This window comes from Schistocerca gregaria, unplaced genomic scaffold (genome assembly GCF_023897955.1).
Source record: "Schistocerca gregaria isolate iqSchGreg1 unplaced genomic scaffold, iqSchGreg1.2 ptg001472l, whole genome shotgun sequence".
In the NCBI taxonomy this organism is placed as follows: Eukaryota; Metazoa; Arthropoda; class Insecta; order Orthoptera; family Acrididae; genus Schistocerca; species Schistocerca gregaria.
Genome location: NW_026062766.1, coordinates 7,501 through 12,500, shown reverse-complemented (window position 1 = coordinate 12,500; position 5,000 = coordinate 7,501). Strand labels below are relative to the sequence as shown.

Sequence of the window (5,000 nt, the reverse complement as noted above, 5' to 3'; positions counted from 1 at the left end):
AAACCAACAAAATAGAACCGAGGTCCTATTCCATTATTCCATGCACACAGTATTCAGGCGGGCTTGCCTGCTTTAAGCACTCTAATTTGTTCAAAGTAAACGTGCCGGCCCACCGAGACACTCAACAAAGAGCACCCTGGTAGGATTTAAACGGGGTCCGCCTCGGGACGCGAAAGCACCCCTTCGGCTCGCCCCACCGGCAGGACGTCCCACGATACATGCCAGTTAAACACCGACGGGCGGTGAACCAACAGCGTGGGACACAAATCCAACTACGAGCTTTTTAACCGCAACAACTTTAATATACGCTATTGGAGCTGGAATTACCGCGGCTGCTGGCACCAGACTTGCCCTCCAATAGATACTCGTTAAAGGATTTAAAGTGTACTCATTCCGATTACGGGGCCTCGGATGAGTCCCGTATCGTTATTTTTCGTCACTACCTCCCCGTGCCGGGAGTGGGTAATTTGCGCGCCTGCTGCCTTCCTTGGATGTGGTAGCCGTTTCTCAGGCTCCCTCTCCGGAATCGAACCCTGATTCCCCGTTACCCGTTACAACCATGGTAGGCGCAGAACCTACCATCGACAGTTGATAAGGCAGACATTTGAAAGATGCGTCGCCGGTACGAGGACCGTGCGATCAGCCCAAAGTTATTCAGAGTCACCAAGGCAAACGGACCAGACAAGCCAATCCGATTGGTTTTGATCTAATAAAAGCGTCCCTTCCATCTCTGGTCGGGACTCTGTTTGCATGTATTAGCTCTAGAATTACCACAGTTATCCAAGTAACGTGGGTACGATCTAAGGAACCATAACTGATTTAATGAGCCATTCGCGGTTTCACCTTAATGCGGCTTGTACTGAGACATGCATGGCTTAATCTTTGAGACAAGCATATGACTACTGGCAGGATCAACCAGGGAGCTGCGTCAACTAGAGCTGAGCAGCCGGCCGCCCGGGAGTGTGTCCCGGGGGCCCGCGCGAACACGCAAGCGTCCGCTCAATTATTCTGCAAACAGGAGGAGGCCGAGCTCCCCTGCACGATACACCTCGAAACCCTCTCAGGTCCCGGCGGCGCGCAGCGCCGTCCTAGGTACTTGGTCGGTTTCGAGAGAGGCGCAATCGCCCGGAGTTAGGCGAGTAGACGGTTTTAGTGCGAACACCCTTGCTCCCAACTGAGCTTGCCGCTGCCGACAGAGGCCCGGGAGCGTGCTGTCGTGGCATTGCCGGCGGGAGACAACACGCGCCACCTATGGTGACCGGCAGCTCCAACGCCAGCGCCACACAAGGGCAAAGCCCCACTTGGGTGCAGAAGCGAACTCTCCCAGCACAGCGCACGCGCCAACACGTCCGCACAACTGCGATACAAACCACCTGCGAGAACCGCTGGGGCGACCGAGCAGCAGACGGCGTCGCGGCGCCGAGTGCCAGGCGGCGGCGCATCCTCAACGCACACAGTCCTCAATCAGACCAGCACACTGCAGATGTCCACCGCGCTTCGCACCGGGCTCGGCTGAACCAACTTTGGCCGCCAGGCGCCGCGTGCAGGGTGCGCCGCAGCGTAGCTGCGCCGCCTGCCGAGCCCGTCGGCTGGCGCTCCTGCCACTCGGCGCCCCCCACCAGCCGCCTGTTGCGCGTGCGCCCACGCAGCGCGCGGCCAACACGCCGGGCGGCCCCCCTTCACCGGCCGGGAACAGTCCCACCAAGCCACCGCCGCGTATCGCTTCATACCCACATGGGCCTAGTCACGTGTGTGGATGTGGCGGGTACCGCTGAAACAACCGGTTAATAGCTGTACCGATCGTCGCCATCACAGATTCACCTCCAGCGTGAACAACCGCTCAACAACGGATTTCCAGTTCATTTGCGTATCTTGGGCAGTAAACGTAGATGTCCACCTACATTTGCGAATTCAACAATTCTTGCATGCCAGGATGTCATGTGTCACGACACGCTACATCAGACCACATACACACTGCGACATGTGCAGAAGAGAACACGTGGAAGGTGGCCCGCGCACGTATGCGATGTCCCTTCCGCGATCCACTGTCAACCGGCATCTGCGGCATGTCCCAGATATGGAACGCGGTCCACCAGGGTAGCACTTTGTGTGAGGCAATACGACAAAGTCGGAATACACGCGTCACTACATCACACGGCTCACGCTGACCTGACCTGACTCACCGCACCACCACCCCCAGCGACCCAGGGTGACATACAATGCGTTCGTACGTTCCTCCCACACGCCTCTACGGCGTACCACAGTGCAACCTAGCTGTTATTGGGAGACGAGACAAGTAGCATCGAGCACAACATATGGAAATTGAGATTCGACACCGTTGGGCACAGCCAGCGTACGGTCACACGTATCACACTACTTCACTCTGTACGTAACTACCGATGATCGGTACAGCGTGTGGGTTACGCGTACGACATCAGCGGACAATGGACACAGACCATACCACGACGTACACTGAGGGCGTCGACATCTGAACGCAACTGAACAGCTGCGAGGCTCATTTAACACTCAAACGCCAGACCGACCAGCTTGAGAGGACGGAGACACAAAGAGAGGGGCAGAGGGGGGGGGGGGGGGGGCGATATAGTCCTATTGCAGTACAATTGACAGTGGATAGCGGGAATATGTGGAAAGTAAGCAACACTCGCAAGACATCTACATGAGGATAACAACGACACCAGAGATTCCGAGCAGTGAACTATGTTAGGCAAAGGGACAACGTGGGTTAGGTTAAGGGACAACGTGGGTTAGGTTAAGGGACAACGTGGGTTAGGTTAAGGGACAACGTGGGTTAGGTTAAGGGACAACGTGGGTTAGGTTAAGGGACAACGTGGGTTAGGTTAAGGGACAACGTGGGTTAGGTTAAGGGACAACGTGGGTTAGGTTAAGGGACAACGTGGGTTAGGTTAAGGGACAACGTGGGTTAGGTTAAGGGACAACGTGGGTTAGGTTAAGGGACAACGTGGGTTAGGTTAAGGGACAACGTGGGTTAGGTTAAGGGACAACGTGGGTTAGGTTAAGGGACAACGTGGGTTAGGTTAAGGGACAACGTGGGTTAGGTTAAGGGACAACGTGGGTTAGGTTAAGGGACAACGTGGGTTAGGTTAAGGGACAACGTGGGTTACGTTAAGGGACAACGTGGGTTACGTTAAGGGACAACGTGGGTTACGTTAAGGGACAACGTGGGTTACGTTAAGGGACAACGTGGGTTACGTTAAGGGACAACGTGGGTTACGTTAAGGGACAACGTGGGTTAGGTTAAGGGACAACGTGGGTTAGGTTAAGGGACAACGTGGGTTAGGTTAAGGGACAACGTGGGTTAGGTTAAGGGACAACGTGGGTTAGGTTAAGGGACAACGTGGGTTAGGTTAAGGGACAACGTGGGTTAGGTTAAGGGACAACGTGGGTTAGGTTAAGGGACAACGTGGGTTAGGTTAAGGGACAACGTGGGTTAGGTTAAGGGACAACGTGGGTTAGGTTAAGGGACAACGTGGGTTAGGTTAAGGGACAACGTGGGTTAGGTTAAGGGACAACGTGGGTTAGGTTAAGGGACAACGTGGGTTAGGTTAAGGGACAACGTGGGTTAGGTTAAGGGACAACGTGGGTTAGGTTAAGGGACAACGTGGGTTAGGTTAAGGGACAACGTGGGTTACGTTAAGGGACAACGTGGGTTACGTTAAGGGACAACGTGGGTTACGTTAAGGGACAACGTGGGTTACGTTAAGGGACAACGTGGGTTACGTTAAGGGACAACGTGGGTTACGTTAAGGGACAACGTGGGTTAGGTTAAGGGACAACGTGGGTTAGGTTAAGGGACAACGTGGGTTAGGTTAAGGGACAACGTGGGTTAGGTTAAGGGACAACGTGGGTTAGGTTAAGGGACAACGTGGGTTAGGTTAAGGGACAAATTGAGTTAGGTTAAGGGACAAATTGAGTTAGGTTAAGGGACAAATTGAGTTAGGTTAAGGGACAAATTGAGTTAGGTTAAGGGACAAATTGAGTTAGGTTAAGGGACAAATTGAGTTAGGTTAAGGGACAAATTGAGTTAGGTTAAGGGACAAATTGAGTTAGGTTAAGGGACAAATTGAGTTAGGTTAAGGGACAAATTGAGTTAGGTTAAGGGACAAATTGAGTTAGGTTAAGGGACAAATTGAGTTAGGTTAAGGGACAAATTGAGTTAGGTTAAGGGACAAATTGAGTTAGGTTAAGGGACAAATTGAGTTAGGTTAAGGGACAAATTGAGTTAGGTTAAGGGATAATCTGGTACAACCACAGTTAGGTTAAGCGATAATCTGGTACAGCCACAGTTAGGTTAAGCGATAATCTGGTACAGCCACAGTTAGGTTAAGCGATAATCTGGTACAGCCACAGTTAGGTTAAGCGATAATCTGGTACAGCCACAGTTAGGTTAAGCGATAATCTGGTACAGCCACAGTTAGGTTAAGCGATAATCTGGTACAGCCACAGTTAGGTTAAGCGATAATCTGGTACAGCCACAGTTAGGTTAAGCGATAATCTGGTACAGCCACAGTTAGGTTAAGCGATAATCTGGTACAGCCACAGTTAGGTTAAGCGATAATCTGGTACAGCCACAGTTAGGTTAAGCGATAATCTGGTACAGCCACAGTTAGGTTAAGCGATAATCTGGTACAGCCACAGTTAGGTTAAGCGATAATCTGGTACAGCCACAGTTAGGTTAAGCGATAATCTGGTACAGCCACAGTTAGGTTAAGCGATAATCTGGTACAGCCACAGTTAGGTTAAGCGATAATCTGGTACAGGCCACAGTTAGGTTAAGCGATAAAGTTGGTTAAATTCGGTATTGTGTGGGAAGGGGGCAGAGAGAGAGTGGGGGGGGGGGTGGATAGTTGTGGCAGTACGCGGATGCCTGAGTCACCGTCAGATATGTCACGTCGGTTCGATGCTTGTAGCAAGAGGCTGGCGGGTCTGTGTCTCTCACTTCTGCAATTTTTCATGTGGGT

General features: G+C 52.1%; 1 non-coding gene across 1 annotated transcript in view; it reads right to left on the bottom strand.

Annotated features, from left to right (window-relative positions):
• LOC126332500 (small subunit ribosomal RNA) overlaps positions 1 to 922 on the bottom strand; it is a 1,893-nt gene extending 971 nt beyond the window's left edge. Inside the window, exon 1 of the ribosomal RNA XR_007563747.1 lies at positions 1 to 922. This exon is cut by the window's left edge and continues 971 nt beyond it. This is a non-coding gene — a ribosomal RNA (small subunit ribosomal RNA).
• Between the last annotated feature and the right edge of the window lie 4,078 nt (positions 923 to 5,000).